We start from the raw sequence: 14384 nt of genomic DNA on the forward strand, positions 1-14384 counted from the left end.
TATCCGGGCTAAACGTTGCCTTGAAACCGTGTCAATAACAATATTTTGTTTTCTGTATCTTCATGCAAAGGCACAAATTCAATAAAACGATTTGTCGCTGTTATCATTATAATTACCTCTGTTGATAAACATCAGCAGTTAAAGGTTTTTAATTCACCTCAAAAGGTTCAATTCGACAAACACCATGCGGCGCTAGAAATCTTTCGATTAATAGTTCTACTTGAGGCGATGCGGCAAATACCATGCGCTAAAATATTCGGGTAAGTGGTCTTTTATTCTACTCGGGCCGTTGCATAAGCCAAATACAATGCGTTAAAAATCTATCGGTTAATATCCCATTCTATTAATGACATTTCATGCGAACAATGTTATGTGCTAGATATATTCCGGATAATACCATCCATTTCTATTGGAGACATTTCATGTGACAAATACCATGCGCTAGATATATTCCTGTTAATTCGTTTCCCTCAACTGGATATGGGTCATGCAGCAAAAACGTTGGCTAGAAATCTTCCGGTGAATAATTATTTTACTTTAGACGTTTTATGCAACAAATACCATGCTCTTGAATTATTCATGTTTAAACACTTTTTCACTTAATACGAAATGGTGTGTACTGTATGTTAATAACACAAAATTTAAGTGTTCTCTAAAAGGGAAAATCATTTTATCAGCTAAAACCGATTATTTTGGACATAGATTCACAAGATACTGGACATTCAAAATAACGTTGGGACATTGGGTGAATGTTGAGGTGTTTAATGTAAGAAAGATGTGAGTTTATATTTCCTATGTGAATCGAAGCACTTCAGCAAACAACCCTAATGTGTTATTTATACAGTTGGGTTATAAATTCTGAATGCGTAAAGCCTCTTTCTAGGGAAACTATCAACGAGAATATGAATTGCATTGGCGTTAATGTCTTGAAAATTTATTGTCTTGCGCCCTGCCGGTTGTATTATTGAAGAGTTTTCATGCAAATTCAGCTAACCAATTTATTAAATTGAATTTAACAGGCAATGAGAAAATACCAATGATTTGGCTGATTTATTGTTAAGAGACCTACCATTTGAAGACTATGTAACAACATATAAAAATTGTTTCCTGTCTTTATTCAATCAAATATCATTTTAAAACATAAACTGCATATTGAATCAATAGTTACAATTGAACGTTTGAACTCAGTTAAAGAACACTTACACAACTGACTTATTTAAATATTCAATCCTATCATTGACCATAGATGTGTTGGATTGTTTTCAAAAAAGATCAATTATGTTATTTGATTTAATTTCGCTCAAATGTAATTGTTAAATAACATTTATCACAAAAAGGAGATTAAGTTACGCAAATATGACCTATTTGATCCAACTCCTAATTATTCTTATACATTGGTGAATCTTGAGTTCATTTGTTGGACTGTTTTTCGACACTGAACATCCAGATTTATTATAAAAGATGTGTCCTTATATACAATCTACAGCAATTAATCAATAATATGACCCATTGATTTCTTTGTATTGAGACAAGATATGGATTTTACGAAAAATTCTACACATATGTGATTTTTTTATTTGCTTCATACACCAGGCATTGCATAAAGTAAAATTACAGCACTGAACACGTTAGATATGCTCTACTTATGTTGAAGGTCATCAATTAGCTCCGTTTACACAGCTACATGTATGTTCTGGAAGAGCGAATGTCCAGAAACCAAACATACACTCGAGGATGGAAAAAACCAGGACCCAATATCAAGACAATTCTTAAGTCATTTCTCAACTTCAAGCTCAGCTCAAATCTAAGCATTAAGCATGAATGATTCAAACTTACTTATGTTTAATTGTTTGACATAATTGGTCAATATTTGCAAGAATATTTATACTAGATATCAACATGAATCTGAGTAGTAATGCTTACAAAGTATACATTTTCTATGAAATATTGACCAATTTTTTATCAAAATAATCTATGAAATGATGTACTTTAGAAATGAGTAAAGCATATACATTTTTATCAAACTGTCTGGATGTGTGATAAAATGAGCGGAGATTGTGATTGAGCATCACTTTGTTATTTTTGGGGCAGTCTAAGATTTGCCTTTACTGAGAAAAAGTTAATGTTATAATAGATAAAAATATTGTATTGGTGTTAATGAAACAAAAAACAAAGGCTGAAGAACAAAGATTTAACAATGTACAAAGCGGTCGTTTTGGATTTAGTTTCAAATCGGAAATAGTGCAATTAAAGTACTTCAGCATTGTCGTTGTCATTGAAACAGTTCATTGAGAGTGATGATAATTGAAACATGGTGTCAACCCTTTAGTTTTGCACTTTGTGAATTTTTATATGAACTGACTCATATCCTATGCAACCTTGCCTATTATTTTCAATTGTCTATATATAAATTCACCGTTCATGAAAACTATCATTGATGGATCATTGGTGCTATAATCATTTTTAATGAATGTGGTTTGATACATGTTTGGCAGGACCAGTATTGCTTTGGTTTAAACAATCTTTAACAAACCGCAAAATGAAAAGGGAAAACGCAACTTTCCCTTTTCAGCATGGTAACATTTTTATTCAACAGAAACCCTTTGTAATGTCCTCAAAGCATTTCTGTAGGATTAGAAATATCTTTGGGAATATTACCAAACACTTCATAGTATAGTATTGAAGAGTTATAGTGTGGTTTTCAACATTTCTGGTAATATTCCCAAAAGTATCCATAGTATGCCAAGTTTTTATGGGAATATTACCAATTTGATCTTGAAAATTTGGTAACATTACCAAAACATTTTTTGAAAATATTTCCAAACACTTTGTAGTATAGTATTGAAAGTTGTGGTGGGGGTTTCAACATTTGCGGGAACATTCCCAAAATAATCTATACTATGCCGAGAGATTTTCTAAAATATTCTTCAACTATGAAAAGTCACAAATATTTGGTAATATTCCCAAAAAAATGTTGAACATTTTCTGCTAGGATTCTGAATATAATGTCCAGGTTTTCTGGGAATATTACCAATTTGATCTTGAAAATTTGGTAACTTTACCAAAACATTTTGAAAATAATTCCAAACACTTTGTACTATAGTATTGAAAGTTGTGGTGGGAGTTTCAACAATTGTGGGAACATTCCCAACTTCAACATTTGTGGGAACATTCAAAAATTATCAATACTATGCCGAGAGATTTTCTAAAATATTCTTCAACGATGAAAAGTCACAAATATTTGGTAATATTCCCCAAAATAGGTGATGAACATTTTCTGCTATTATTCTGAGTATAATGTTCAGGTTTTCTGGGAATATTTCCAATTTGATCTTGAAAAGTTGGTAACATTACCAAAACATTTTGAAAATATTTCCAAACACTTTGTAATATAGTATCGAAGAGTTATGGTGTGGTTTTCAACATTTCTGGTAATATTCCCAAAAGTATCCATAGTATGTTGAGAGGTTTTCTAAAATTAATAAAAAAATAGGGGTTGTCACAAATATTTGGTAATTTTTCTGAATTATGAACATTTTCGGCTAACATTTTAAAATTCGTCTTGAAAATAATGTCCAGGTTTTCTGGGAATATTAAGTTAATCTTGAAATTTCTGGTAACATTACCAAAACCTTTCGGGAATATTACCAAACATTTCAAAGTATAGTATTTAAAGTTATAGTGGGGGTTTTAACATTTTTGGGAACATTTCCAAAACTATCGATATTATGCCGAGAAATTTTCAAAAATATTCTTCAACTATGAAAAGTCACAAATATTTGGTAATATTCCCAAAATAAATGATGAACATTTTCTGCTAGGATTCTGAATAAAATGTCCAGGTTTTCTGGGAATATTACCAATTTGATCGTGATATTTGGTAACATTACCAAAATTATTTGAGAATATTACCAGATGAACTGAAACAAACTAATTCAACAAAAAGCCTTTGAAAACTCCACAAATAGTTTATTTAGGACCAAACAGTTCATAGTATAGTATTGAAAACTGGGGCTTTTCAACATTTTTGAGAACATTCCCAAAATAATCCATATTATGCCGAGAGATTTTCTATATCATTCTTAAACTAGAACTGTCACAAATATTTGGTAATATTCCCAAAATGAATTACGAACATTTTCCGTTATCGTTCTCAAATTAATCCTGAATACAATTATATTATCTTGAAATATTTGGAAACATTACCAAAACGTTTTTGGGCATATCAAAAGATGAATTGAAATAAAATAATCCAAAAGAAAAAGCTCCACGTGGGCTGCTGTAGGACATGAAACATTCTGGAAATATTACCAAAATCTTCATTGCATAGTATTAAAATTAACAGCAGGTTTTTCAGCAGGTTTGTAATATTCCCAGAATAATTTAAAGTATGACTAAAATTGTTCCAAACATTTCTAAAACATGCAATATTCGCAAATGTTTGGTAATATTTCCAATAAAAATATAAACATTTTATAACAAGAGATGTTTGTCAAACATTAATCCCCACCACCCCCTGAGCGCCATGTTGTCAGGATTATTTGAACAATCGAAATATGCATGGACTTAAATGACAGCTGATTGGTCATTGCCATTGGATGACTTTAAGGCAGTTTAAAGATTATGACCATTCAAAGTGTGAGGATAGTAGACATAGTGTTCAATCGTGTTCAGATGATAACAGATATTTGCAGATAAAATGTGTCCTCTTAGAAGGGAATAAGTAAATACGACAACATTTTAATGGTGAATATGAGTTATGACCATGACGTTTGACTCTAATAAGTGTTGATTGATAGAAAGACATAGATTACATATTCCTGGTTGTTTAAACCTACTATAATGTTATTTCAGTATTACAGGTATGTCTCTTGCAAGTTTACAATTTGACAATAATTATTTTAAATACAAGTGTGGACTTTCGCATATTATGATTTTAAAAAAAAAAACACAGAAAAGAACAGAACAGACGTTTATAAGTCATATACATCAGAACATCGTCTAAACACATACACTTAGGTTTTTTGATATCAAATGCTTGTACATGGTTAGTGCTATGGTTGAAGACACAAATATGTTGACGTAAAGGCAGCAGTATCAGAGGATGAACTAAATTAATAATAATAATAATAATAATAATTATTAGAAATAACATTACGAATACATACTGATTCTTTAACATAATCGCAGAGCTTAACCAGCTCACATTTATTGACAGAGGTAAATATATTTCTGGGAATATTACCAACTAAATCTTGAAAGGTTTGGTAACATAACCAAAACAATTCGGGGATGTTACCAGATGAAGTGAAATACAAATATGATTATTTGACAAACATACAAACACCCAACAGACAAATAGAACTTAAGATGCAAAACTAGACATGCTGGTTTTACGACTCTTGCTAATTTACTGCCGGAGATACGTGTGACAAAATGTTTTGTGACAGCTGAATGAACCGACGAACATACAGACAAGTGAAATCTATTTGCCTCTCAGACTGGGGCATTTAAATGAATAGCAGTATTGAAAATTTTTCGGTTATAACACATACAGTTTTAAAAAATTATTCACAACGTGAATGACAAACAACTAAGTGTATGTTATGAACTGTACATTTAAAGTATGCTTAAATAAAAAAAGTCATCGAGAACATGATTAACATAATTGGTGAATGTTCCATCAGTAAACATGGAGCAGGTTCAATACTTTTTTATTGTTCTATGTTTCTTTCCATATCATTAAAATAAACCTAAAGTATCTGCTTAAAGTTATCTATTCAAGAAAATAATAATACTTCTATCATTCGTTCTCGTCATTTACAAGACATTTTCTTGATAGGAATACTTTATAGTATATGATAAACAACCTATAGCAAACATTTAAAAGTGGATTTATATTTCCTACAAGGATGTCACTATATCAGACTCTGAGTCAGCTTATGCTGGACACAAATGTTGTTGTAAGAAGGGGTATTTCATACAAACTAATTATGAAAAGAAAGTTGAAAAAAAATATAATAAACACAGAGTAGATGAGCCAAAGCATGATGGCCTTCGAACTGTTATCAAGTGACAATAAAGGATATAAATGTAATATTTCATGAATACCAAAGACGGCTCTTTCTCAAATATGTCAGGCTTTATGCACAGAGCAGTGGATAAATAAAAAAACTCCATCACAGAAATCACAGAAAGAACTTTAGTAATGAGTTATGTAGGGTAAGAGCTTAGCATACTGGAATGGCTCTCGAGATACCAAGACTAGATTCCCGACTTCGCCATTGACCGATTCTCTCTGTTCAAAAAATGAAACTTGAATTATTTACTTACTAAAATAAAATAGGCTTTAAGGCAAAGCAAAAGTAAATAAAAAATAACTCAATCATAAAATGTACAAATATTTACAAAATGTAAACACAATGTAAGCTTACTGAAATACAAAAACAAGGTTTAAAAGATATGTACAGGCACACTGTTATCTGATATTTATGATCATACCAAATATATGAGGTTTTAGATGTCTGAAGCTTGTTTGGAACAATACGAAGCTACGGACTGATTTATAAGTTGAATCTGAATTTCCGATAATTGTATTACGTCGTCTTTCTTACATCCTTCGAATTTTGCAATTAAAAATCGACGATTAATTTTCATTTTGTCCAAGGGATTCAAAATCACGCTCTGTTTATTTTTTACGTTGAGAGAACTTGTTAGTTTTCCGACTGGCCGACGGGCAAAGGTCATCATGTTTCCCTCCATTTCTCCAATTTACACACTCTGGTTTGTATATTCCACAACTGCCACCTGAAGACGAACCAAACATATAAGTATTTCCTAGATTTTATAGATGTGGTGTATTCTTAAAATTACAGTGTATACTACATATTGCCATTACAGCCAAAATCCAATTAATGATCATTTTAAGTTCAGTATATTTGTTATATATATGCTATAATGTCTTATACTTTAATAGACAAATGGTTTGTTATATAATGTTTCATACTTTAATAGACAAATGGCTTTATATTTCTGTATTTATACTTGAACATACCGTCATATGGTCTGCTACTTCGGCTAAAGTTTCAGTTTCTGCTGTCTGGAAATATATTTTTGAATCCTGCTGTACTAAAATAACGATTAACTTTATGAAAAGCATATAACAAACAGAGGTGGGGAAACCATAATAAAAATATGCTGGACGGAGGCGGGATTCGAATCCGCAACAGCGTGATTTTAAAGTATATGGTCTAACCACAGGACCGGGGCTCTAAAGCAATTGCAAAAGTATACTTTGCTCTTAAGTATGTATGATTTTTTTGCACTATTTCTTCGGTTGCCAAATTCATGAATATGGCTGAGTATTATATTGCATATTGTTATTATTTTGCATACAACATGAATGTGATATGCAATACATGTATGCCACTTGCCAAGTTTTCATTTGAATACTGGTAGGAAAGTTTCAGTTCATTACTAAAATCATTTATTATGCTCAGTTATAATTGTTACATAAAATAAGATTTTGCCAGTTATCTTTGGTAAAGAAATCATGGAAAATAAACATTAATAATTTAGCATGTATAAGTTGTTTTTCTTAAATTCAATTACTATTTTCATACAATCTTTACAACTACTGAACTATAACTTTAACTTAATTTTGCGGTTGACAATTTCTTTTTTTTCGTTGGAAGTGTTTAGCTAATTCGATTACGTATCAACGTCATTATTAGTATCCTACATGGCCGAGAGCGTAAGAAAGGTTCATTACCAACCTGTGCGTCGGGTGTTTTGTGGAAACGAGGTTTACTCGAGGTTTACTGAGTTTTTACAGAACACCCTGAGCGAGTGTTGGGACGAACCTTTCTTATACGGGCGGCTATGGTATATGCTTTTTCTCCCATCTCAGTTTAACAAAATGAGGTAAAAATGTATTTTTTACTGGAACTCTTTATGACAATAAAAAAGTACAGTTGAACACCGTTAATTGAAAATCATAGGGACCCAAAAATATTTCGGGATAACGATATTTCGGATTAACAACTTTCATAAAATTGACAGCGTTCGCGAATAATAGATGACGTGATATACTAAGTCGTGAAGATTGCAATTTCGGTTACACGTTACCAATATGATACATTCGGTTTGAGTGATATTTCGTATACAAAAATATTTGTTGATTTATTATGTACTAAATGACAAATAATTCTTTTTTTTTTACTTCTTTATTAAAACATAAAACGTTTAAAACAAATTGACAGCACATGTATGCATTCGGAACATAGTACGGATTATTCGGTAGCGGGTTAAGTGAGCAATGCGTTTTTTCGATTGATATTCATGTTGTGTTAACCAGAAATTATATACACACTACATCACCTAAATGAATTTCTAATTTTCTGACATCGATGATTGTAAAATACGCGTGCTCAATTTCATTCATTAACAAGCGCTAATTGTGCTCCATTGTCACCCCAAGCCCATGCCCTAGTGTAATTGAAGTATGGTGTGAAAAACTATGACATGATAAGGTTCGAAATAAGAATTGATAAATAGGTGTGAAATACCAAATCGGGCCCGTAATTTTTACTTGGGAATAGCGATTAATTCGGACTAGCGATTTCGGGTTAAGGATTAAAAATTTAGTTAAACAAAGTAGGAGTAAAATCGGGACCAAAAAAAAACAACAAAAAAAACAGCGATCAATTCGGATAAACGGTGTTCGGAATAGCAGTGTTCAACTGTATTTCATACGGGTCTTTGTTTTATCTTTGCCAGAGGGCAAGACACTAATTTCCTGCATGGCCAAATTTTTGGATCTACTTATCTGAGGTAGGAGAAAAGTATGTCTATCAAATATTATCAGTCATATGTAATAAATGAATTCAGCCTAGTTTTAAGTTGTATTTCTGCAGACAAACAAACCTTATCGAATCTGGCATTGTTTGCTGGTGTAACAATATTTTACCAAAATGCAAATTAGTAATAAGAACTACATGAGTTATGAATGTTGACCCTTTGGTTTACTATGATTTATAATATACGTGTCAATCATCTTACACATATATCAACTTTAACACGTTTTCATGATGTAAGCTCATCGTTCTTAAACAGACGTGCTAAAACAAATGCAAGGAATATGGTCATAATAGGTACCCCATTTACTTCTAGGTTGATAAGATGCGGCATTTATGTATGTGGTTAGAGGCTGTGGAGTTTGTTATTTAAGTTGAAGCTATAAACATGCACATATACATAATAATCATGAGAAATAACGAGCTTCATTGAATATAATTTATTTCCATGTAAAAAACGGTACCTTTGGTAGGGAAGCCCTTGCCCTTGCTGCTGTCTGTTCTGCCATTTTCACTCTTGAGCATTAGACTATCATTCTCTGCATACATTCTGTTTTGGTTTGCCTGAAATATATGTTCATGCAAAATTTGCCATATTTTTCTAAATCGACATATCGACAAGGAAATATTGAATAAACATTTTAATAGTGCAAAACATAATACTCTCTGAAAATGTGTATAGGCGTATATTCACAGAGAATTTATGTTCATTTTATGAATAATATTTATAGATAAGCATGTGTGCTTTCCTTTTTTATGTTCTTTATAAGGTTGTTCATATATAATGAAATACTTGTTACAAAATAGAGGGCCTATGCTTATTTATTTACACTACATTATAAGTTGAACACCGACAAGGTCTCTTAACAGAAATGGAAATATTACGATACAATAAAAAGACATGTCAATAATTAATCAAAATAGTTTAAAACATTTACCATTTTAAGCATTTAAGATTTAACGGCATATTACCTGCATATCTGCAATCTGCCTGTCTTTATTTACCAGTTTTTCTTTCAAATTCTGAATATCCCCTTGTAACTGAAAAATAAACAATTACAATTAAACCCTTATAATATTCAACAACATAATAATGTATGGAATTTCACATTTATCTCATGTAGTCTTCACGCGTGTGAAAAGAAATTGCTTGTTATATTTGTATTTACAACTTATTGTGTGTGATTTTCCCAGCAAATTAAAAACATTTAAAACATTACTATATTGGCAATCCGGGTACTATACCTCATTTATTTGCCGCGTTTTAGCGATGCACTTCTTTTCGAGGTGATTGATATCGGGATATATGTTGCATCTCGCATCCCTGAAATACAACAAAGTATGGCAGCTCGTAGTGATAATCTGGGCAAAGAGATTGTTCACAGGTGTGCCTAAAATATTATCATTCCTTGTAACACCATTTAAGAATCCTCAAACCACGGATAATAATTTAGTTGTATACATCTAAATACAAAGAAATGGATGTTTGACATGGATTCATAGCAAACGCTACAGACGATCCATTTCAAAATCATGAAATATTTAAATAAATTGAAATAGTGATGACTAAAGAACAACTAGACAAATATAACATTAAAAAACTTCAGAAAAGATCCCTAGTTGCGCTAATTAAATAAACAGAACAACAACAGGAAGTCCAATTATGTAAAAAAATATTGCCAAAAATGCTGCATTACAAAAATACAAATTATTTGGTATTTGCCCGGCTTCCATGTGTCACCTTAAAAAGTCGTGATTAGGAAAGTGCAACTGTCACTTTTTTATACGTATATGAGCCAGAGTCACTAAGCGTAACAGAAATGTAAACCACCTTGTGTCGTAATGCACCTGGGAGTAAGGCTTAGGTTACTTTTACTATAAAAATGTTTTACTAATAAATAGTTAGATGACAATTTTACCTTGAAATCTAACCATTTCAAGAACAGGGATCTGCTTTGCCTGAATCCTGGCTTCGTACCTGAAATAAACTGTTCTAACTTGCATTGAATGCTTTCATCATCTTCAAAGGAAACCTGTTTTGTGGAAAATTGTGAGAGATATTAATTTAAACAAGATAAATATAATCATCGCAACTAGTGCTTGTGAAAAGTTTTATATGATATTATTATTATAATTATTATATTTAAAAAGGCGTTTATAAACTTTGCTAGGAAAATATGCGTGGCAAAACTTAGTTGCAAATTGCTCATATCAACTCATATAATACTTGATAAATGTTTAATTATAGCATTGCAATTTGTTGATAGAAAGATGATAATAAAAACTAATGTTGTTTGAAAAGCCAAACATAAATTATATGTTTTCAATTAGTAAAATGTGTAAGGAATGCAAATGTGGAACTTAGCGAAAATTGTTTGACAAAGGTATTTTTTACACTGTTTCATGAAGGCAGCAACTGTTTTAAAACTGTGCATCCGCTTTTACAAAGGGTTAAAGGCAATAACACCATAATAATCATATCTTTTTACAAATAAACAAAACTATAGTAGTATTTACCTTAATGCAACCAATGCTGCCACAATGAACATGCTTGATTACTCTTCCATTGAATTTTTGTTCTATAGTTTGGAAAATATGACCATCAATACTCCATTTCATTGAAAAATCCATTTTACATGCATGCGCTTGCTCAGTGAACTTAGGAATGGAGAGGGCAGTGCGTATGCAAAATAAGACTTTCCCCTGCTAGCCACTGACACTGACGCGATGCAAGTTTGTTCAGCATAATGATGTATAACTAATTCTTGTGATCAGTTTGATAAGCATGGCATTGGGGTAATTTAAGATCTAGCACTCTGGTGGCTGGATAGTAAATGCCAAAATTTAATTGCCATTTACATCCCAGGGGCTTTGTGTCAAAGCCAACTGATTATAGTGCATTAAGTTCCTCGATTAAGAAATGTTTTACCAATTTATATCATGGTGTAGTTAACTTGTGTGAAATATAAAGAATTCTTTAAGGATAACAATGTCTGTTTAACCGTAAACCATTTAAACTTTCTGATATGATGACGTCTTCGAAAAGGTGTATTTGTGTATAACTCATGAGAGTTGAGCTAATCGTGTTTAAATTAAATAAATCAAATCAATCATCAATATTCCAAGTAAAACATATTTTTATCAATTTCATTAAAATTAAACATGATGCAAATATACTTCAAAATACTTAAATAGCGTTCGTATTCTCTCTCATTGTTCGTAATCAATTAATATATGAAGTTTTATTGAGTCGCTCAAAATTTTGTAATTTCACTCACACAAAAATCGAAATGGACAGATTGCCGGGGAGACGGCTATTATTATCTAACCAGTTTTCTATTCTCAGTAATATGTGCTTGTACATTGTTGACGGCAAGTCAACCAGAACTTGACTGTACAAAGAGACGCATTTTTCAATCCTCAGACTGCAACTGAGTAGCATTTATCTGATGGAACGAAGTGAATGATTAAATAATTTAGGTGTTTATTATAGGTGTTATTGAGATTGCTAATTCAGTTAGCAAGTCATCCATCCTCCATAAATCCCCCAACTTTGGTCAATCCTGCAGTAAGAACAAACAGCGGTCTGCATAGGACTGTAGTAATTATTTCAACTATCATAATTTTACTACTATATACCAGCATGGATAATCAAATCAGCCAGTCACTAGTTTAACAGCGTAATAAACTATGAAAGAGCAGGTTTGGTGGGAACTGACCCCTACTAACAAATGTTAGACTCTTTCTTGGAAATTGATAACTGTAGTATAAAAGGATGGTTTCTTTTAATGCATGTTAATTTTCTTTCATTATTTTGTCTGCTGTTATCACCGCGTTTTCATCATCGTACTGTTGTGTTTTCATCATCGTACTGTCTTGTATTTATCATCGTACTGTCGTGTAATCATTATTGCACTATAGTGTTTTTATCATCGTACTATCGCGTTTTTATTGAAGTACAATTGTATTTCCATCATCGCACTGTCATGAAGTCATCATCGTATTGTCGTGTTATAATCATTGTTCTATTGTCTTCCGGTGCGCATGAGCATAGAAGATTTCCCCTCCAAGTGCTAACATGTTGGTTTCAGGGGTGCGTGTCTTTGAAATATATCTTCAACCGAAGATCATTATCTTCATCACCATCATCATCATTATCATCATCATCATCATCATCATCATCATCATCATCATCATCATCAACATCAACATCAAAAACAACATCAACTACGCATTATAACCTCGTTAGCACCATTCACGTCATCATTGCATCATGATTTGCATAAATGTCGTTGTTGCCTAATTGCTACTATAAATATCATTATCTTAGTTGTGGTCATCACATAATCATTGTTGTCATGTTGCGTCGTGATATGGTTATCATTATCTTAGTTGACGTCATCGTCGTCGCATTGTGATTTGTATTATTGTAAAAATTGTCGCCAATGTGGCATTATCGTAACTATCATAATCAACATTCTCATAATCACAATACGCATAATCATCATCATCATCATCATCATCATCATCATCATCATGTTGCACATTTTCACTTACTTTACATAGCATTCAATGTACCCAAAATAATAGTTCAGTTATCATAGATTTGATGTTCAATAATCATCATATTTACACCAAGTTTGCTACGGAGGGTCGGTTTCCCGGAAAAAAACTTTTAGGTTGTGCTTGTGGAATATTATTTCAGATAATTTTGTTCTAAAAATACAACGTATAAGACTGACATATTCGAGTTTCTATGGTTGCCTTGGTTCTCAAACACGTTAAATCCCGAATGGAATAGTTGTATTACAGAATAGCAGCATGAGCAAGCAAATAGTCAGAAAAGAGATCGCAAGAGTAGTAATAGTAGTGGAAGTTGAAGTTGTTGTTGTTGTTGTAGTAGTAACAGTATCAGTAGCAGCAGCAGCAGCAACAGCAGGTAGTAGTAGTAGTAGTAGTAGTAGTAGTAGTAGTAGTAGTAGTAGTAGTAGTAGTAGTAGTAGTAGTAGTAGTAGTAGTAGTAGTAGTAGCAGATCCAATAGCAGGAAGTGTTGTAGAAGTATTATTATTCATAAAAAGACAGGTGCTTTTATAAAGTAAATATGACGTTACGTCATTTTACTTCAGACTGTGCCATTTGCTTTAGGGCTGTGCTATCATTAGTTTTTTTTCAAACGACCGATGAGTTTACGAGACGTTTCTTATACATCTGTATTATTTTCATAAAGTTTGACGCAATTATGAATGGAGATTTACAATGATGGTGATCGTATCCGATATTTTTTTCACATGAAGGGCAAATTATTTTATGTGCATGCGCACCGTAAGGCGATAGTATGATGGTAAAAACATGACAGAATGATGGTGAAAACGCGACAGTACGATTATTAAAACAAAACAATCAATGATGTAAATCCCACATACCCATGATGGAAACATGATAGTAAGAAAGTGAAAACATGACAGTACAATGACAAAAACATATGAGTACGATGACAAAAAAGGCAGTAGTGCCATGCTGAAAACATG

General features: G+C 32.1%; 1 long non-coding RNA gene across 1 annotated transcript; it reads right to left on the minus strand.

Moving 5' to 3' along the window:
* Nucleotides 1–7052: 7052 nt before the first annotated feature.
* Nucleotides 7053–9898, minus strand: LOC128228952 (uncharacterized). The gene is made up of 3 exons (XR_008260012.1): nt 9828–9898; nt 9320–9419; nt 7053–7099 (listed from the first exon to the last, which is right to left on the minus strand). It is a non-coding gene; the product is annotated as an uncharacterized LOC128228952 (long non-coding RNA).
* Nucleotides 9899–14384: the final 4486 nt, after the last annotated feature.

This window comes from Mya arenaria, chromosome 1 (genome assembly GCF_026914265.1).
Source record: "Mya arenaria isolate MELC-2E11 chromosome 1, ASM2691426v1".
NCBI classification, from domain to species: Eukaryota; Metazoa; Mollusca; class Bivalvia; order Myida; family Myidae; genus Mya; species Mya arenaria.